Source organism: Varanus komodoensis, unplaced genomic scaffold (assembly GCF_004798865.1).
Source record: "Varanus komodoensis strain SLA01 unplaced genomic scaffold, ASM479886v1 scaffold123, whole genome shotgun sequence".
NCBI classification, from domain to species: Eukaryota; Metazoa; Chordata; class Lepidosauria; order Squamata; family Varanidae; genus Varanus; species Varanus komodoensis.
The window spans coordinates 517057-539602 of record NW_025335358.1 but is presented as its reverse complement, the minus strand read 5'-3'; the positions used below and the strand labels follow the sequence as shown (position 1 = coordinate 539602).

General features: G+C 42.7%; 1 protein-coding gene across 2 annotated transcripts in view; it reads left to right on the top strand.

Annotated features, from left to right (window-relative positions):
• Window positions 1-22546, top strand: part of NTF3 (neurotrophin 3) — a 114099-nt gene that overhangs the window by 41610 nt on the left and 49943 nt on the right. Inside the window, exon 2 of one of the 2 annotated variants that reach the window (XM_044422269.1) lies at window positions 16699-16756. The exons of the other annotated variant lie outside the window; for it this stretch is intronic. The gene's annotated coding sequence lies outside the window, so the exon portion shown is untranslated. The remainder of the gene's footprint in view (window positions 1-16698; window positions 16757-22546) is intronic. 2 annotated transcript variants of the gene reach the window in all.

The following is a 22546-nucleotide window of genomic DNA, read 5'->3' as shown; positions in this document are numbered from 1 at the left end:
ATCAGGAGCCACATAAGCCACCAGCTACTTTTAAAAATGGCATGGCGAGTTGAGGTGAGGTGAGGCAAGGTAGCTTCAATTGTAAGCTCTTTACCATTTAAATAATTTTGGGAATCAAATTACACTTCTCATAATGGGTGCTTGCTGTTTACCACTTATAAATAAGGTGGCAAATTGGAAAAGCAGTTTAGGCACACCCCTATTAATTAATTTATTTATTTCTGTTTATTTAAAAACTATGTCCCACCTTTCTGGTGGTTATTCAGGGCAGCTAATAATCAAAACCAATAAAATGCTACAATAATATTCCAAAGCAACAGCAAGTTAGTAAAAATGACCATAACCCAAAGATACTTAGTAAAGATACTCATCCTATGAAACAAATGCCTACCAGGGCAAATGTGTTTGTCATGAAATAAAGCATAGCTAAAAATGGTACCCAATTGGCTTTCCAGGAACGAGAATTCTACAACTGAAGTAGAGCCAAAGAGAAGGCCCTTATTTGTTGGCATCAACCACACCATCCGCAAGATTGGAAGATAGAGAAGAGCATATCACGATATTAAAGCACAGGCAAACTTGTATGGGAGGAGGTGGTTGAATTGAGCTGTTTCAAAGTTGCAGTTAAAGTGCTGTTGTTTTTTGGACTGATGTGTATCACTAATGCACAGTTCTTTAGGTTTACTTTAATTAGTATGTTAACTGTTTTAGTGCCTTCATTCCTTCTTCAGTTCATAAATTACAAACCATGTAAGGCATGCTTTTGAACTGAGAAGTCTTATAATATGTACACTATTTCTGTAAAGTAATTATTTTATAATAAAAAATGTTAATTCTTTGGAAATTTGTTCTATGTTTCTGAAGAGCATGTGACAAGGGGCATAGTGCCATTTCTGCTGGCCCTGCCCACATGGTTAAGAAGCTCTGCCAGTATTCCACTGCCCCCCACTTTCTCCCTGTTCATGCCAAGGGATAGTCTGAATGGGGAGCCTATGCTGCAGCAATGCACAGACATGCTCCTTGGGGTTCAGTCCTGGGCCCAATGCTGTTTAACATCTTTGTTAATGATTTTGATGGGGAAGTACAAGGAAAAATAATCAAATTTGCAGATGATACAAAACTGGGTGGAATAGCAAACACTCAAGACGATCTTGATAAAATTGAACATTGGGCTGAAAGCAACAGAGTGAGATTCAACAAAGACAAATGCAAAGTCCTCCACCTAGGAAAAAGAATCCAAATGCAACAATACAATGCAGGATGGAGAATACATGGCTCAACAGAACTGAAAAGAAAAAGATCTTGGAATTATTGTGGACAGGCTAAGTATGAGACAACAATACCATGCAGCTGTAAAAAGGGCAAATGCTATTTTGAATTAGAATTATTACTTACAAATCAGAAGTAGAACTAGTTCTGCTATGATCCTCACTAGTCAGACCTCACCTGGAGTACTGGTGCTTGTTCTGGGGACCAAGACTGAAGAAAGATACAGAAAAACGAGAAAGGGTCCAAAGGAGGGCAACAAAAATGATCCAGGGTTTGGAAACACTGCCCTGTAAGGAGAGACAGAGAAGACTGGGCATGTTCATCTTTGAGATGAGAAGACTGAGGAGGGACATTGTATCCCTCTATTGGTACTTCAAAGACTGTCAGAAAGAGAAAGGTCAATATCTTTTCTCATTGAAACCAGAACTTTGGAGATGCAATAATAATTATGTCAAGTTGCAGCAGCCCAGGTTTAAGGCTATATATCAGGAAAGGTTTTCTCATTATCAGAGCTATACGACAGTGGAACCAGTTGCCTAGAGAGTCATGGGCTTTCCCACATCAGAGAAGTTCAAAAAGAGACTGGATAGTTTTCTGAGTGCAAAGTTGTAAAGTGGTGTCCCGCAACATCAGGGGGCTGGACCTGATGGCCTTCATAGGCCCTTCCAATTCTACTGTTCTATGATTCTGTGATCCCCTTTTAAACTACATCAAGTGCTTAAGTGTTGATTCCACCCACCCACCACATAATTCTGTTCAAACACATTTGAATATTGGAAAAACATCTGAGATGTTTCTGCAATATAGCATAACCAATTATAACAGCCATCCAGAAAACATTATGCTAATGAGCAGCTTTCCAATGAATGAATGAATGAATGAATAAATAAAATAATAAGCTTTCCCCAATTTTTAATGAAATATGTCAGACAGTTCTTAATCACTTTAGAGTGCTGGAAAATGTTGGAAAATCTAGGCCATAACACTAAAGGGACATGCGATATTTTATGGAATAAAAATAAATTATGAAATAAAAATTAAAGATAGGTGGGCATGGCTACACATCACACGTATATCCATACTTGGTGTCCTTGATTTGAGAGAGAGGGTGGGGAGGGGCATATTGCAGCTGTGTGGATTTCACTGGGAGAAAGAGGGAAGCTGTTTACTAGTCCAGTTTTTAGTCCACCCAGAATCCCTTTCCCCAACTACTCTAATCACTGCAGGGGAAGAACCATGTCTTCTTCCTCAAAATAAGAAATTAGTTCAAATAGGAGAAATTTGAACAGGAAAGAGTTAATTGGTCCATCTTCCCACCAGCCCTCTGCACAGCCTGAAGACACCTTTGACTGCTTTTAAAAGGTTGGGGCAGATTGGTGTATAATAATGGAACCATGTGTTATTTCTTAATGGAAAAAAAGAGCAGAAATATATCGTGGAATTTGAGCCATGCACAACAGCAGCAGCAGCAGCCAAAAAAACCTTGTTTCTTTGGTGACTAGATAAGGAATTGTCTTCTACAATTTGTGGGAAGCAAACTGGAAACTGTTGTCATGGAATTTAGAGGTAGCAGGAAAAGAAGGTGCTACATTTTTTGCATATGCTTTTATTGAGACAATTCTGTGGGTAGGGTTGTAAAGCTTTGATTGGTGCAGCACACTTCTTTAAAAAGAATGAGTCAAAGAAAACTTCAGTGTAACTCAGAAGTTTGTTTCTTTGCCAACAGAGTTGAAACGTGCAGCATAGTATGAAAAAATCATGTTTTCAGGCAGGTGCAACTAATCATATCTATGACTGCCAACATTTCACAGTTATGCTGTAAGCAGTTCCTTTGTGTGCAGGTATTACTACGTAATTATATGTCCATACTGTGAAACCACTTGCAGTTTTCTTTTCTGACTGCCAAACAGAAAGTATAAGGTTGTCTTTTCCTGGGCAGTTAGACAGTTGACAATTTTCCTCAGGGTGGCACAATGTGCCTAACCAATGATACATTGGGAAAAGGAGAATCCCGAATATACAGGTTGGGAGCTAAAATGGAGAGAGGAGGGGAGGATCATGTAAGTTGCCTTGGGCTCCTTGGAGGAGAAAAGATGGGACTGAAATGAAAAATAAAATTGCAATCAGGAATAAAACTGTTTAATTTGTTACATTTTTGAACCAAAAATAATTTGTTTGACAGTTAAATGTTTCTTAAATATGTACAAGTAAAACAGCAGATAAAAAATACAGCTGTGAGATAAATCCATTATTGGCTAACAGTTAAAACAGGTCTAGGAAAACAGAAGAGGAGTTTTTTCAGTAGTTGCTAGATTGGGTTCAAGCTGTCAGGTGCTAGGTTTTTCTCTTTGCACATTTATGGCAACAGACCATTACTTTGCAAAAGCTCTTTATTAGCCAAACTATATTCATAAGCACAGAATGAGTTTCTGAGCATGAATGGAGCACTTCATTGAACCCAATCTAGCAACTACTTCCAAGAACACTTTTTGAGTACTCCTGAGTGTGCTCCCTCTTGGAGGGCCCTTTTGGAGGGGGGCAAGCCACTTCTCTGTATGCCACCCCTCTAATTGGCTAGTCCTTCTTTCCTGACACTACATCATGGGATCAAGAGGAGTACCAGGCTTAGCATGCTCCTGCTCCATGCCCATTCCTGGCAGTTGTAGGTCCTGGCTATTCTCAGAGTCCACGGAAAACACCTGGAGAGGGCAGCGTGGAGATAAGCCCCTCCGCTTCCCCTATTTCAGTGTCTGAGGCCACTTGTTCCCATGGCCTTCCTGCTTCCCATCTGACAAGTCCAATCTGTCTGACCTTGGAATGTCTGTCAAAAGCAACTGTCCTTTTCATTCCCAACACATTTCACCTAGTGCCCAAAAAACAAAGGCATTTGAGTTAGGTGAACCTCCCTGCCTAGAGTGTTTCACAGGCTCACCACAACCAAAAAGGATTTTTTCCTAAGCTCAACAGCAGAGTACCTGCTTTACTTGCAGAAAGTCACTGATTCAGTTCTTGCCATCTCCAGGTACAGCCTTTGATTGCTTGTGCACATTGATACAAACTTACTATTTTCAAGCATTTTCTGAACTGATATGTAAGGCTGTTATATTATACACACACTTCTGCAAATGTTCAGATGCAGTTCTCTAAAAGAAACCCAAAATACATCTTAAAGATGTATATAGTAGAGCAAATTATGCACAAAAATGCCTCTGATTAGAAACATACCAGAAAGAAATACATAAGCGAAAACTGCTTAAAAATGTGTATTACATAAAGGCTCTTAAATTGCTATATTTAAGAGAAATCTGCACAAAAATCTATGTGGACTTTGACCTCCCCCATAAGCTGATGCAAAAACAGGATGGAACAAAATGCAACCTGGAAAAAGGAGAAATTCAGTGAAATTAGAATTGGCCAATTCTCTCAAACTTATCCTTCAGATGTTTAAGACTATGGCTTCCATCATCCCTAATCATACAGAGAACATGATTCTAAGTGGACCATCTGACTCAACAAAGTGCAGCCTTTTATGTTTTTATTTTTATTTATTTATTAAAACATTTTTATGCCGCCCCATTCACCGAAGCCTCGGGGCGGCTTACAACAATAAATAAAACCACATAAATGTTTCTGGTTGCCACCCACCTAGCTTCCTATGGCAGAGCACCCAGGGAAAGGAGAGCAAGTAGTCCTTCAGGGACCTCTTTGAGGTCCTAAGCTACAAGGTTTAAAAAGCAAACACTATACTTTGACTTGGCATTTCTATTGCTGTCATTTTGTGTGGAGAGAAAACTATTTTATTCCTCCAAGCCCATTAAATGTTACAATTTTTTGTGCTGCTTGAATACAGAGAACAGATTTGTTCCAAATGGGTAACAGCTGATCAAATGTTTGATGATGGCTACTATGTTGCCTCTTTCACCTCTCTTAGGATAAATAATGATCTGCCCTAATGTTTTTCTCAAAGCTCCAATTTTTAAAGTTTGAAGTTGACTTCTTAATAAAGTCTGAGCAATAGTTAAAGGAGATCTCAGCTCATTATCAGCACTAACCCATAAAAAGGCCCTCTTACATTTTAAGGGTCTGCAAACTAATTCATTAGTAAAACTTTCCTGCTTATTACTTAGATTGAGACCAGGAACAGAGGGAGAATGAACAGTCATAACAAGTAGTGAGATGAGCTCTTGCTAGGAGAGTAGATTGCTCTTTGGAAAGCGTGTTGCAGGTCTCTTAACCAAAAATCTTCCCCCTCATGCACACACGCATGCACACAGAACTTAAAGCTGACTTGTTCTTATCTTTTCCATGGGCCCTCTTACTGTGGTTGCTCTGAATTGGATTAAAATTTGGCAACGTAAATGGCAGTTTGAGAATCTACACTTATTAGAATAGTTCCTCTACTATACCACTGTGCCCTACAGAAAATGTTCCTTTACATCAGAAAAATCTAGTTCCATCGTAACATGGAATTCATGATCCACTATCACAACACAAATGACAGTGGTACAGAATTTTATAGTCTTTGTGGTGGACCATGAAATGTACCTACACCAAATGCTTTAAAAATTAGAATATGGAGCCACTTCCATTTGGATTATGAAGTAGCTAATGAATTCTTAATTCTCTCTTTTTCCTGCAAGATCTCTGAATAGTTGATTCTATTCCGTTTTACCCATCTAAATTTTATTTTAAACTTACGCTCTTGTAGACTAATATGATGTAAGGCTAGTTTCTCCCTTGTATGCATTAATGATTATATATGTTATATAATTATTTATATACTTTTTTCAGTGCTATATTCTTTCAATGTAGTTCATCTTTTATATGTATTCTGATCTCCTTACAAATTACGTTGAACAAGGATTTTAATGCCTGTAGAACTTGCCTTCCTAAGCAACTCTATCTTTGGGGGGGAAAAGCTTTGAATGTTGACATTGCTGCTGCATTGATACACTTCAGCTCTTTTCTATGAACAAGTTAAAGCTTCCTGTTAATACTCAGTTGCATTTCACCAAAGTACATTTCCCAGCCCTCTTAGCTACATGACTTAGGACCAGGCTATTTGGGAGACTGCTTTCTCCCATATGAACCTGCCCAGATTTTAAGAAACTTGTGAGAGGCCCTTCTCTCACCATGAAAAGCTCACTTAGTAGAAACATGAGAAGAAACCATTCTTCCGAATGGGCTCTCCTAGGCTCTGGAACTCGCTGCCATGAAAGGACAGGCTACGTCCAACTCTGTTGTCCCTTGTAGGGCAGTGTGACTTAGTCAGGAGGAGGGTGAAAACTAAAGCTGCCCCATTCTTGCATTTCCATGAAGATGGTGCACTCACTGGGCCTTTATTCCACAGTTAAACTTTCACCGGCTCGCTTCCTGCAGCGCCTTGGCCCTCGCCTGCTCTGGCTCCATTCCCTCCTGTTGCTATGGCAACGAATTGTGCTGCCCTGACAGTAATGCTCCCTGGTCTCTACTTGTGGTTTACACCGGCCTGTCTACCAGCAACAGCTGCGACAGCTCTTCTCCGAACACCCATTTGGAGCATTTCAGCTTTCTTTCCTTTCTTTCCTCTCTTCCATATCTCTCTGTCTCCCTCTCTCTTTTCCTCCCCTTCTCCTTCCTCTGCCTCCTCTTTATACCCCCTCCTCATGCACCACTCCACTCAACCCAGGTGTTTCTGCCTCGGTCTGCAATCCCATGCAGCTGTGCACTCATTTGCATCCCCTGGTCGTTGCCTTCTCATGAGTTGCTCTCCCCACACAGATTCCCGGCCTCGCCTTGTTGTCTTCGGCCCTGCTCTGTGGAAGGCCCCAGGAAAAGGGGTGAGCCCCTCTGCCTCCTCACATACCACCCCCTCCAAGAGGGGATCACCATCTCCATGCAAGGGCCAGGGACCCTGGTGGGAAAAGAAATCAGCGTTAGCATGTTGGTGACCATTTCTATGTCTGACTGTGAAGGTGTACAGCTGTAATGCTAAATACCAACAGGTGAGGTGAGGGTTGTCATCATTCATCCTATTTAGCCATTGTAATAGATCATGGTCAGTGACCAACATTCATGGGACACCCCATAGATAATGTCTCAGAGGCAGAACAGCCCATTTGACGACTAGAGCCTCCCTCTCAATTGTGGAGTACTGGTGCTCTCGGGGTTCCTGCTTATGGCTCAAGTAGAGTACTGGATGTTCAACCGCCCTTTCTCCCTGGGTCAGAACTGCTCCCAAGCCCACGGTTAAGGCATTGGTTTGGAGGATAAAAGGCCGGGAGAAATCTGGTGACCATAAAATAGGCTGGCTGAGGAGACAGGTCCTCAATTCTTCAAAAGCTTGTTCCATCTCCTTAGACTACACTAGGGTACGGCTTTGCCTTTTCTTAAGCGTCTCTGTTAAGGGGGCTTTGGAGGAGAAATGAGGGATGAATTGCTTATAGTAACTGGCAAGGCCCAGAAACTGTTGTACTTCCTTCTTTGTGTGAGGCCGTGGCCACTGGCTCAGCCTCTCCACTTTATCTGCCATAGGCAGTATCTGCCCGTGACCTACGATATACCCCAAGTACTGCACCTCCTGTTGAGCTATTCTACACTTGCCTGGATTAGCCATCAACCCGGCCTGTCTTAGAGCCACCCAAACTTGCTGGAGGTTGTCTAGATGTTCCTCCCAGGTATGACTGAATATTACAATATCATCGATGTAGGCCACGGCACAATGGAACAAATGTCCCAAGACTTTGTCCATAAGCTGCTGGAAGGTTGCGGCTATAACCCAAAGGGCATATATTTAAATAGAAATAGCCCTACAGGGGTGGCAAAGCCTGTCTTTTCTTTGGAATCTTCAGTCAATGGGATTTGTCAATACTCTGTAGTGAGATCTAGGGTAGAAAGGAAATGGACCTGCCCCAGAGGATTCAGCAACTTCAGGGCATGGGTAAGCGTTGAACTTTGATACCTCATTGACCCTCCTGAAATCGACACAGAAATGGACAATCTGATCCTGCTTGGGGACCAAGACCGGCTGACTCCTCCAAACGCTCACCGATTTCTCAATGACCCCTAATTGGAGCATTCATCTTACTTCTTCTATTATCACTTGCTTCAGTTGCGGTGGGTAGGGCCGTGTTGGTACCCTGACAATGGCCACAGGGACAGTTTGTATATGGTGGGCTATGACCATTGTGTGCCCAGGTCGATCAGAGAATACCTCTGTAAATTCTGCCTCCAAGGCCCGGACTTGTGCTACTTGAGCAGGTGTTAGTTTGGGATCAAGAGATAACTTCCCAGGGCCTAAAGCTGGAGTCTCACTCCCTCTCCCCCCGGCTGTGCAATCTGCCTGATGACTGGTACTCTCTCTTTCTCTCCAGGCCTTGAGTAGATTTACATGGTAAAGTTGGGTTGAGCACTGCTTATCAGTGAAGCGTATCTCACAGTCCACCAGCCCCACCCTCCTAATGACCTCGTAAGGTCCCTGCCACTGTGCAAACAACTTGCCCGCTTCTGTGGGCAGGAGCAGGAGAACGTGCTGGCCTGGTTGAAACGTCCAGGGTTGGATGTGCCAATCGTAATAGAACTGCTGCTCTCCTCAGGCCTGGCTTAAATTACTCTCGACCCACTGAGCTAGGTCAGTGAGGTGTTTTCTCATATCTAGCACATACTGGAGGGTGGAGGTGGGCTCCAGAGCTGATGCCTCCCACTGTTCCTTGACTAGGTCTAGAATTCCCTGGGGGTGTCACCCGTATAGTAACTCAAATGGTGAACACCCTAACTAGGCTTGAGGCACCTCCTTTATCATGAACATCAAGGGGCCCAACAAAACATGCCATTGATGCGGATAGGGCGACACAAACTTTCTAAGCATCTGCTTAAGGGTCTGGTTAAAGCATTCCACTAGATCATTGGTCTGTGGATGATAGACCGTGGTGTGTAAGGGCCCTATCCGCAACAGGTCCCACATCTGCCTTATCACCTGGCTCATGAAATTAATGGCCTGATCTGTCAAAATTTCCTTGGGGAAGTCCACCCAGGCAAAAACCCCCAACTGCTCTTGGGCGATAACACGAGCTGAAGTACTCTTAGAGGAATGGCCTCATGGTAGCGGGTAGCGTAGTATATATTGGTGTCCCCGGCCTGACTTCTCCAAGGGCCCTACCAGGTCCACCCCAATCCTTTCAAAGGGCTCCCCTATAACTGGCATGGGTATCAAGGGCCCTGCAGAGGCTCCTTTCCTCTGAGTCTTCTGGCATTCCGGACAGGACAAGCAGTACTGCTTGGCCTGAGCATATGCCTCTGGCCATTAGAACCTCTGGACTAGCCTGTCGGTGTTTTTTTCCACCACCTAGTGGCCAGCAGTAGGCAGGTCATGAGCTAGTCGTGAAACGGCTAGCCTCAGGCATTCAGGAACCACTAACTGTCACAGTTCACAGTGTCCTTCCCATGCAGGTATGACCCTATACAGCAATCCCCCCAACATAATCTCAAATGGGGACTACTGCTTGCACCCTCTCTTGCTTCTGAGGGGTCCTGGGCTTGCCTCAGGGTGTGGACAAGGGAGGCATCATATTGCTGGAGGAAGACCAGCCGGTTGTGGGAGTACGTAGAGCCATAAGGCCTACGTCTTCCTACTTCCCTGCCAAGGCAACCTCCGAGCTCACCTCCCTCACCAACTCTTCAAAATGGGACCAATCCCATCCAATTATCACTTCGTAAGCTAAACTGGGGAGAACTCCCACCTTACATAGGTGTACCTTCCCCTTTACCTCCACCTTGGCCGATCAAGCGGCATAAAGGTTGACATCCCAATGTATACATTTCACCTGCAGTATTTCTGCCAAGGGGCTGCCCTGGGCTTGCCTAACCGGGGTGCAACCACAGTCTGTGTCTACCAAGACTTCAACCTCCTTCCCATCCATCCTGGCCTGAACCCGCCAAGCTTGCTGAGGGGCAGCATTCACAGGGGTGGACCACCAGCCTTCCACAAAGTCACACTCCATCAATGGACAGTCCCATCGGAAATGCCCCTCCTTACCACAAGTACAGCACACTGGCTTCAGCTGGGATCCTCTTCCTTTCCCATTTGTAAGGTGTGACAAAGCCAAGGGGGAGGGGGCTGTTGCATGTGCTTCCAGCTGGGCAACATTTTTGTGCCTCATGCCCCTTCCAGTTGGTGCTGGTTCATCTGATCTTGATTTCTCTGGGCCCCTGTTGCCATGGCCCACAGGTGCTTTCTGTCTCTGACTCTCCCACCAGGGTGGCCCCTAGCCTGTCTCCTATATCTGGCTCCACAAAAGTTTTCATAAGTACAATGGCCTCTTCTAGGGTTTCAGGCTCTGGCACCTAACCCAGTTTCTGGCTGGGGTGGGCAGGACGGTTATAAACTGTTCCAGCAGGACCAGCTCAGTCACTTGTTCAGCACTGCGGACTGCATGCTTCATTGCAGCCCATTAGCACAAATCTTTTGTCCCAAAGCCCTGGGCGATGTGCCAGTCGCATATATGACCCCTCTCATCGGCCTCCGATAGGTCTCTTCGGAGACATTCAAAATCCCTAGAATGGTTGCCTTGACTAAATCATATTGGCCTGCCACTTCTGGGGTAAGGGTATCCACTGCTTCTTGGGCAGGACCCATGAGGCAAGGTGTCAAGATGAGGGCCCACTGGTATTTAGAAAGGCTTCAGGGTCATCTTCTGTGGTCATCTTAGAGATCTGCATAGGCCCTGGGCCTTTTTCTCCTGTCTGCCCCACCAGAGTCTCAACTTGAGGGCTTTGTAGTACCCCCAGAACTTGCTGAAGCAAAGAGCTTTGGCTCTGGAGGTGAGCGGTGAAAACTTGCTCCATAACTGCGTCTGTTGTGCTGTTAATTGCTGCAACAGACATTGCTGCTCCTGGGCCTGGAGCCTTTGCTGATCAGCCAACCAAGCCATCCAGGAGTCAGCTGGGGTGGGGGGGGGTGACCTGTGCCCCCTATGCCACCTTGTCCACATTCTCCACCACTGTGACTGAGTCAGGAGGGAGGTGCAAGCTAAAGCCACCCCTTTCTTGCTTTTCCATGAACACAAGAAAGATGGTGCACTCACTGGGTCTTTATTCCCCAGTTACACTTTCACCGACTTGCTTCCCACAGCACCCTGGCCCTTGCCTGCTCCAGTTCCCTTCCCTCTTCTCACTATGACAATGAACTGTGCTGCCCCGACAATAACGCTCCCCAGTCTCTACTTGCAGTTTGCATTGGCCTGCCTGCCTGCGACAGCTGTGCTGGCTCTTCAAACACCCATGCACTTCACCTTCTTTCCTCTCTTCCATCTCTCTCTGTCTCTCTCCTTTTCTCTCTTTTCCTCTCCTTCTCCTTCCTCTGCCTCCTCTTTATACCCCCCTCCTCATGCAGCACTTCACCCAACCCTGCTGTTCCTCCTCGGTCCGCAATCCCATACAGCTGAATGCTTGCTCGCATTCCCTGGCTGTTGCCTTCTCGTGAGTTGCTCTCCCCACACAGATTCCCAGCCTCGCCCTGTTGTCTTCGGCCCTCCTCTGTGGAAGGCCCCAAGAAAAGGGGTGAACCCCTTTGCCTCCTCACAGGCAGTTAATATCCTATTCAGGAAGGCATTTAGCATTTAAGCGTACTTGTTGATGAACAAGGTTCTAGGTTTTAATCTAATATGTACTAATAGCTCTTTTTAATGTGTGTTAATATTTTATTTATATTTTTGTTGTTTCATTATTATGTGCTGACCACTATTTTCAGTGGAAAACCAGGTTATAAATGTAATAAATAAATACACAGATAAATTCCTAGTGTTGGATAACTGTTTCAATTCTTCAGCACAACTTTAGCCATACATAGATTGTGTTAAAGTTTTGTTCATCTTCGTTCATCTTCACAATAAAAATGTGTTCCTTCCTTCCTTGATTATGTTGGAAATGAAAATTGTTCAACCCATAGAATGTGAAGTTTTTCAACTTTTACGATCCTTATCGGTGATGTTACTCAATTGGTAAGATTAACAGAGACATCCAGATAAAGGCTTCTAATCTGGGGAAGGTTGTTAAAATTGAGCAGCATGGTGATCTATGAAACATTAAAATGTGTTTACAGGGGAGCAATTCTCGGTCTACTTGATGACTGTATTACCGTATTTTTCACTCTATAAGATGCACCTGACCATAAGACGCACCTAGTTTTTAGAGGAGGAAAACAAGAAAAAAAAATATTCTGAATCAAATGGTTTACTAAACTATTTCATAAACTATAACAGAATACAGTAATACCGTATTTCAACCTTGTAAAGTGAACAGCAGTCAACAGTGGCATTAAGAACCATCATCACTGTCATTAACAAAAGAGAGACTTTAAAGTTCGAGTACTCTTCTAGTTTTCGTTGAACCCATAGAACTCATCATCACTAGAATCAGAATTTATGAAGCTCTGTTGCTCACAATCACTGACATCACTTTCTTAGTCAGTAGTGGAATTATTGAAGGAATCCACAATCTACACCAGTTATACAAGAGCTGCTGTGGACAATTCCATAACAAATCTAAAAAAGCCAGTAATGTCCACGCTGCCCTACTAGTAAATAATAGAAAAAAACTTCTGACAAAAAATGAGATATTGTATGGTAAATCAAACACACAGCGGACTAAGTAGCCTTTGAAGAATAAACTTCATACACGAAGGTAATGCTGTTCAAATATCCACTGATCCTAAAAAAAATGTGTCTGCTCAACTAACAGATAACTGATCCATGGAAAGCTTCCTGATAATCACAGGCACATTCCCCATCACTTCCCCATGGGCTTCATTAAAAGATGGTTTGCCATTTGAAAACACACACTGACCTGTGATTAATAGCTCTCACCTGCGCCGGAGAAGGGGGGAGGAGCAGGGTGCGCCAAGCGCGTGCCGGCCAGGTGGTGCCACGTGGGGCTGGCAGCGTGCTGGCGGTGATCTTCTGGGTGGCGCGGTGGCAGGTCTTCCCAGGTGGTGGCGGTGAGCAGTTCTCGGGTGGTGGGGTGAGCAGTCCATCTCTTCATGAGGCCGGTGGGTTAAAGCCCGCGGCTCCTCCTCCTCCGCACCTCTCCCCCTGAGCGGCACAGCTCTCACCTGTGCTGGGGGGTGCAGAGAAGGGTGTGCCAAGCGCGTGCCGGCCAGGTGGTGCCACGTGGGGCTGGCAGCATGCTGGCGGTGATCTTCCGGGTGGCGCGGTGGCAGGTCTTCCCAGGTGGTGGGGGTAAGCAGTTCTCAGGTGGTGGGGGTGAGCAGTCCATCTCCATGCAGCTGGCAGGTTAAAGCCTGCGGCTCCTCCTCCTTCTCACCTCTCCCCCTGAGCAGCACAGCTCTCATCTGTGCTGGAGGGGGGAGCGAAGCAGGGTGCACCAAGCGTGTGCCGGCCAGGTAGTGCCACGTGGTGCAGGTGGCCGGCAGCGTGCCGGCGATGGTCTTCTGGGCAGTGTGGCAGCGGCGGTTGCAGCGGAAGGTCTTCCTGGGCGGTGGGGGTGAGCAGTCCATCTCTCCATGCTCTCTGTGCAGCCAGCGGGTTAAAGGCCATGGCTCCTCCTCCTCCGCACGCCTCCCCCTGAGAGGCACAGCTCTCACCTGTGCTGGCGGGGGGGCGGAGCAGGGTGCATCAAGCGCGTGCTGGCCAGGTGGTGCCACATGGGGCCGGCAGCGTGCTGCCGGTGATCTTCCGGGCGGTGCGGTGGCAGGTCTTCCCAGGTGGTGGGGGTGAGCAGTCTGTCCCAGGCGTCGGGCACATACACATTCGCTCTATAAGACGCACAGACATTTCCCCTTACTTTTGAGGGGGAAAAAAGTCCGTCTTATAGAGTGAAAAATACGGTATATGCATTTAGGAATTTAATTTGTAAGGATTATAATCTATAGCTTTATGCAACAGTATAGACTGGAGTAGAACTGAATGTAACTGCAAAATGTTGTATTCTAGTACCAACTTGTAATTTAAAGGAAGTTAAGTTTAACAACGGCATGGAAGTGTTTCTGCTTATTGTAAATGTATCTGCTGGTGTATATACTTTTTAATTCGAAGATTCACCGAACTCCTAGGCAAGAATGGGTAGAAAGTCAATATGACATTTTTAAAGAATAGTGTGAAATCACTTCTGTTCTGTAAGCAAATGCACGTTTCTCTTCTTTGAGAAGCTCTGGAAAATAGTTTTGTAGGTTATTGGAATGGTCCACTGGAACTGTGCTGTATGTATTGCAACTTGTCCTCAGGAATGAGCAAATGGAACCTATGGTGACCCACCATGAGCTTTTGGCTAGCTGTTTTATGGATAATGTCACTAACATCTGCTCTGACTTTGTTCCTTGGAAAATATGCATTCTTCTTTCTGTGGTAACAATCTTTTTCAGCCTCCTATTTATCTCTTCAGTTTTTGTAATCTCAGTGAGCAAAAGAATGGAGCTTTGGAAAAAACCCAATCTCAAAGTTGAATGTAGTGTCACATGGGCTGGAGCTATTTGTAAACAGAAATTTCTAATCCAGAAAAAAGAATTTCTGTACCCTTAGTCCAGTTTCCTGTACAGAAGCTATTGCTTGTTTGTTTCTGTATTAATAATTCATCAGGACATTAAGGTGTCTTAGCAGCATTTTCTTCCTGTTTTGCAAAGAACGTGCCTTCATAAAAATAAAAAAAAAAGATTTATATCCTCTAATCATATACCACTAGATTTGACACATAATATCACAATCCATCACCCTTAATTATGATGGACCTGAACTAGCATAATTTTTATGTTGCCTTTTTCCCTGATATGAAATAGTCTAATTGAATATTCGAAAGACTTATTTCTAGTCCTAGAGAGGAATTTGTCAGGCTGGTGGATTTTAGGATATTGTGTCATGATTTGTGCAGTCTACCTTTGTGATTCTGAAATGCTACGATTTTGATAATTATCTGAGCTTGTTTTTATTAATTTACTTTTCTGTATACAGCCTAGTGGCTACCTAAATGAAAATCTCTGCCAAACACAATTGAGTCTTTTATGTGTTTATTTTTGCCAACTTCCCTTTACCTTGGAGCCTAGGCTGACAACCTGAATACAAAATTCATGGTTGATTTTATTCAGGAGTTGTTTCATTAATTTCAGCTAATTTTTACTCAAGTATGTAGGCAGATATATTGTGATTGAAGGACAGACCTAAATAATAATAAATAGGTGTACATGTACTACTTTTTGTCTCCCATTCCTCTCTTTTTTGAAGTACACAAGATTGATAAATGTGAGAGTTGTGTTCCTCTCAATTGCAAGTTTTGCACCTGGGCCCATATCCTTGGTAATGAATGCTCTTCACCATCTCCTAAATCTCAATCTTTGTGCAGAGCTTAGGATCACATTTGAAATGCATCATGAGCATGGGAAGTTTCATCTAAGTGGTGTAATATTCCAGGTATCCATTCTCAGGAGAGAGAAGCTCAGCTGTAGAAGGAACTTTACTATAAGTGGGAAATGTCTTTTTTGGTTACAGATACAGAAGCTGATGAAGTAGCAAGCAGGGAATACCTGTTCTTATGGATGTACACATTTTGTTGTGTTTTGGGTAATTCTCACCCACTACAAAGTGTTTTGCATAAATCTCCCCATCCCATAAAAAGTTTCTTTTACAAAGTCTATAAGTTCGTAGGATCCATATAACTCACAAAAAGCTAGCACTGAGGTAACTGCAGGTCAGATTCATAAAAATCCCACAGCAAGCACGATAAGCATTTATGGAATCTGCTCCCTGGTGCTCCTGGTGCTGTTGCTAATTTCCTTCTGATGGTGGTTTCAATATTGTTTTAACATTATTGATATGTGCATTTTTGTGACTTTTTGCCTGATTGCCATATTTGCACTGTTTTAATGGCTTTTATTCTTTTAATTGTCTTATTTAATGGTTCTTTTTACAGTTTTTATTTAATTGTCATTTTTACTGTTCTTATTTGTTTTTATTGTAAGTCACCCAGAGAGCACTTTGGGCTATGAGGTGGCATATAAATATTATAAATAAATAAAACAATGCAAACTCATTAGAATCTACTGAGGATTTCTCTGACATCCCTCTCTGTTCCATAGCATATCAGTTCTGCAGGAATAGCATCACCAAGACTGCCTCACCATCCAGTTCTCCAGAATCTAGAACTGTGTTTGCTTTCTCTAGCCAAATTCCATCTTCTTTCTAAGTATCTTGGCTGATACTTAGGCTTTGGCAAATAAGTGTCACAACCAGTTCTCTAGTTGAGAATTCAGCTAGTTGAGTGTGATTTGGTCCTCCAGTCATCCAAAGTGATCTAGCCATGCTAGAAACACGGGTAATATGATCCAGAAGAATATTTTAAATCTACATATCACATAATTAAAATGGTTATGTTTTCTATGCAATGCCTTTTGTGCAGTTTTTCTAGTGTGAGACTAATTCATATTCACTAGCTAAGTTTTTCTTCCAGCCAGGTGGAGGTGAACAAGAGTCTTGCCATTGTGAACACCTCTGAATCTTGAGATAGGGTAAGAAACTGTGATGTTTGGAAATGTAATACATGCAAGGTTTTATTTTATTTGCTTTCTGTAACTCAGTAACTTTATATTTCATTATTCATCTGAACAAGTAGGAGACCTACGGATATAAAATCATCACAGATCTATCTCCAATTTCTTTAACTTATTATTATCATTTGTATACCACCTTATCTGCTTAGAGCCCTCAAGAAGTACACAACAATTTAAACAACAAAATCCTGCAACAAATAGAAATAACAGCATTCAAACAGTAAAAACTAGATGCTTCAAAAAGCTAAATTGGAAAGATTCTTTTTAAAGGCTGAGAGAATGAGGTCCGGTTGTAATTTTTCAAAAAGCGCATTCCATAGTTTGGGAGTGAAACAGGAGAGAACACTTCCATGTGGGCCACTTCAGAAAATGGTAACTTCAAAAGGTTTTCTCCTGCAGATCTTGACACAGGTTTTCCCTTAGATAGCCAGGCCCTGGTTGTTTAGGGCTTTAAAGCCTTGAATGGAACCCAGAAAGTAACTGGCAACCCATGCAGGTCTTTAAGAACAGATGCAATATGTTCTGGATACCAAGACACAACTAGATGTCACTTTTTGTACCAAAGAATGTAAGTACTGTTCAGGGGTAAACCCCTCCCCCCCATAGAGTAAATTGCAAATAGTCTAAATGAGATGTAAGCAAGACATGGATATCTAATGTAGGGCTTGCTTTAATATATTCCAAAAAGCAGTCCTGCAGCAGCCTGCCACAAGAGGATTTATGGGCAATTGTGAAAGCTTGTGTCAACTGTGTCTTGATTCAAGGTTTGGAAGCAAACTATATAGACCAAATATGATCCGAAAGAGAACAAACCTTGTGTAGTAAGCTTCACTTTAGGAAGGGGAAACTGGTACTGTCAGCAGAGCTGACTATTTTCAGTGCACCCACTGCAGCCTCCCACTCTACAAGACACTGATATATGCACTGGTAGCCTGCAGGCCAATTCAGCTCAGGAAGCCATTTTATCTGACTCCTGAGTTTAACAACTATTTAAGCTGTTGTCCATGATTGCCTTGGAAAGGGAAATAAAATTGTTTTCAACAGTTGTGAGAGCTGGGTTGTATACAGTGCTTGTTCTTTGCTAGAGCTTGACAGCAGAGAAATAAACAGAGTTGCAAGTTGGAATGAAATGCTAAGCAGGCCAGGGATGGGGTTTTCCTGGCTTGCTGAACCACTCCTGCTAGCAGGAGAAGCCAAGCAGGTGCCATCAAGCCATGTGCACATGCATATTGTCTTGTTGACATTGTCCAGAGTTTGAAAGGACACTGTTGTATGTGAACTGGAAATATGTGAACTGGCACTCCTGTTCCCTTAGGACTCACCCACAGACAAGGTGGACTGCTACAACTCTGGCCTTCACTCTCTCAATTCAGCCTCTGAGGGTCAGCCATTCTGCTGAGCATCTGCATTAGGGTTGAGCAAATTTGTATATTTTTAGTCCATGTCACTTCAACATCTGTTCATGCATAGCTCTGATACATCTTGTTGCTGCATCAGATCATGATTTGCTTTTATTTTTTTAAAAAATACACAAAAACTTACATTACATCTTTGTTAAAAATAAAGCATACACATTTTTAAATGTCTTTTGCCACTTTTGAAGTTGTGTGTCAGAAATTTGGGGAATGGAGAAATTACTGGATAACTTAGTTCCAATCTGCACCTCAGTTCAGCAGTGCAGATCAGACTAGTGTATATAAAAGTGAGCAAAGACCTTCACATATGCCTACTTCCAAGTATCAGATCTGATTTGGCCATCCAGTCATAGGGTAGGACAATGTTATGCATTCACCAGAAACTAGGCTAGAACCAATGCTTTTGGTGGAAGCAAAACTATGGCTGGCTGGAGAAAGCTGTGAGTTGCTGGACTTTTTCTGTCTCAGCATGCATAAGGATGCACTCTAAAATATTCTCTGCTAGAATAGTGCAGAATGGAAACAAGTGGCTCCACGCATCACTATTTAATTATTCCTGAGAAATAGCTTGATCAATTGACCTTGGAGTAAACTGTCCAGTACACTTTTCCACAACCCTCTCATTGTTGTAGTCAGTGATTTAGGCAGAGTTGGAGAAGAAGATGAATCTTACTTTTGTACACTTTGAAGTTCTTTTCTGTACAGTGAACTTGTGGAGAAAGGGAGGGAGGGAGGGGTGGGACCATACCTGCAAGCCCTACTTTCATATCCCTTGTCTCTGAAGCCTCAATCTCTTGTAATCATGCATGGAGCAAAAGAGTGTTTACAGGCACACACATGCAGATACTTCATCTAGTCATGACTCCAAACCTGTGGGTCCCTGACTGGGCAGAACACCTATATCGTTATGGTATGATATATTCAGCTGCTCCTTTCAGACCTTGGGGACAGTGTGCAGACATCAGGGGCATGTGCAGGTCCAACTGCACATGTGAGGTCAGTAGCAAGGCCTGCAAGCAAGGTTACACTCCTACCATCCCCAAGTTCTCATTGCTGAAGTGGAGAAATATACCTCCTGTTTTATATCCCAAGAATAAATTATATTTATAAAATATAAAAGTGCAAAACTTTTTGAAGACTCCTTGTATTACTGTGCTGACAATGCTAAACACTTTATTTAGCTATGGCTTGCTTCCAGTTTCTTGGGACAGAAGGGCGAGAGTGGTAATAGAACAACAGGTCGGCTTGAACTCCCTTCTGTGGATCCCTGGGCAGAATAACTGGAGAAAGGTTTCTCTTCCCTTCTAGCACTTTCATAAGTTCCAGAAGGAGGAAGCTTCTTTGAGGAAGAAGAAGGTAACAAGAAAGCTTCCCATGCTAGATTTCAGTGGAGTATGGTGGCTCAGTGTGGGAGCAGATCTCAGGAGAAATCCCTCATTTGCAATATGGATCTGAGGATGGATACAACACTGGTCTATTTTTCAAGGCTGTTCTAAGAATTACTCAGGTAGTGTTATCAAAACAAACAATAAGGTAGACTAACATTATTACTGCCTGTCCCTTGTTCCTACCTGCCATGCCTATGGTGGGAATGTGGAAGAAAGTCTCCAATGCCAATTTCAAGGGGAGGACAGATACCTTCATGTGCAGACATGCTAAATTCTACTCTGGTCCCAGGTTGCTTAGGACTTTAAAAGTCAAAGTTTGAACTGTGACAGAAACAAAGTAGTACCCACAGCATGTTATATAATATCGGAGTACTATCATTCTTTTTTCCACATTCCTTGAGTTTAGGATGGTGGTCTTCACACTTTCAGCTTCAAGAAACCCCTTTCACACCAACTTATTTCCTAAGGAATCTCTGAATATCTGTTATGAAGGTCTTGCATGTTGGCAGGGATTGTGGGCAGAAAGCAGCTCTCCAGATATTTTGAACTGTCTATCTGGAGATCTACCTCCTTCCCACACATTCTCTTGCTGTATGGTCCTGTCCTGGGATCTTTTCCGACCAATAGCTCTCAACATAACAAATTTAAAAAGCCATACTGTAGCTATTCTGCATTTCCCTGGTGAGCAGAAAGACAGTAGCATATAGACTACCTGTTAAATTTTGTGAATGAAATGACTGCAGAACAAATGCTTCCCCTAGAAACACCTCAGAGCTGCTGCAGTGTTTTGCATGAACTGAGAGTACATTTTAAGTGAAGATCAAGAGGAATGAGCTGCATTTTAGAGAAGCTTGTTCTGCAGAACTGACCTTAGCAAGATAATTTTTGGAGGGTCCTCAAGGTCCCTAGGAATACAGCTTGAAAACTCAGTGGTGGGTCTGGAGGGTCTTTTAAAGTCTTTTAGGATAGTGGTTACAAATGCTGTACTATCTTGGATGCAGTTATGGATGAAAATAGCTTTACACACAGAGAGACACACTCCTTCCCTTTCAGGCACTACTTGACCACGTACAAAAACCTTTAAGAAATACTGATGAAAGAAGTAATGTTAAAAGGAAGATGCTTAACACAGCTGTGCATTATGGGTAGAGGAGTTTTAAAATTAATTTTTATATGAATTTTACCAGACCAACAAAACCATATAATAGAAAAAATGTAATTTTCTTACAGAAAATAACTTACAATAGGTATACATGAAATGTTTGTCCATAATGTATATATGATGCTACAGCTATCACTAGAAACATTTCAACATAAGCTTCAGAGAAGGTGGGCCAAATATTCTCATGTTTATTTATAAGAATTTGGTATTTACCCACCTGACTACTGAAAGTGTAGTTAAGTCCTATACCTGGGTTATAGGAGGTGTGAGTTCATCTATCCAATATTGTAATGTCAGTCTTTTCACTGTCAAAAGCATGTGCAAAGTCCACTTACCTGCAACAATAGATAAGTTGTTGAAGTATAGAAAGAGATAGTATAGAAGTATAGAAGACTATAGACTATACTTCAGTATAGTCTCCTTCTATACTGGAGGAAAATAATTAAAAAGAATATAAGCATCAGCAGATATTTGAAACATTCTGGTACTAAGTTTGTACAATAATTTCTAACCAAAAAGAAGTATGTGCAAAAACATTTAAGTCAGGTATTACTAGGATGACTTCTCGAAAGTTAGGTAACTTAGAAGACCCTTATTTAAAAGACATTGTGTCATCCATTTCAAGAAAGAAAGAAAGAAAGAAAAAGAAAGAGCAAGCAAGCAAGCTTTGCTGAATAGGACAGAACCTAAGATCCATAGATCTTCTGGCACACATGCAAAGTGCTCAGCCTCAATCAGTGTTTCCATTCACAAAGTAGATTTGCAAGTTGCAAATACAAGTATTGCTTTTCACCCAAAGCAGTCAAATCATATTTGGCATGCAGAGCTGACAATGACAAAAACTAATCATCCACACACATTTCAAAGTAAAAATCAATGTTTGCCACATGAACAAAAATCTTAACCATTTTTATATCTGGATTTTTCTATAAAGTCAAATTAGCATGAACATGGGTCAAAGTGTAATTGATGAAATATGCTACATCTCTCTGACTGCCATGACAGCAGGAGCACCTTAGTGTGCCAAGTATCTAATGATATCCTTTTGGAGAAAGGTTCCAAACATAAGGGTTCCAAAACTGAGCAAGATGGACCAACATTTTGAACTAGTCAATAAATAAGCTTCCTGATGAAGGCAACATCTGGAAAGCCAAGCCCACCTTCTTTAATTAAAAGTTGCATCCTTTTCACCAAAATCTGTAGTGTGGGGGGAGGTACCCCAGAAATTGTGTGAAATGAAGCATTACATATTTTGAAAACAATTCCTGGGAAAAAGATTCTCCAAACTTCACTTCAAATGAGTTCCTAGACAGAGTGGAGGAGCTGCAACAGGTAGGTATAGTCCAGAAGGAAGAAGAGCAGCAGCAAGCCGAGGCAGTAGAAGAGGACCTTGAGGGAAGGGAAAATTAAGAAACTCCCTGAAACAGGGTGACAGTTAGATGCAGAAGACCTATAAAACACTCTGACCCAAGGAAGCAGTGGAACTCTCAAACTGTTTTTGAGTCACTTGAGGAAGAGACATGTGAGAAACCCACTTAAAAGAACCGCACAACACACTGAATAACTCTTTTTCAGAGATAAAAGGCCAATCAGAAAAGGATAGCAAAATTTGCAACAAAAGGAGAAGAGTGCTAGTTGTGGGAGATTCCCTCTAGTGCAAAATGGAAAAATATTTATGTCATGATGGCCCAGAGAATCACCAATTATGTTGTCTCCCTGGCAACAAGGTTCATGTTATAACCAGCAAGATCACACAGCTTATATGACCCACTGACAAATACCC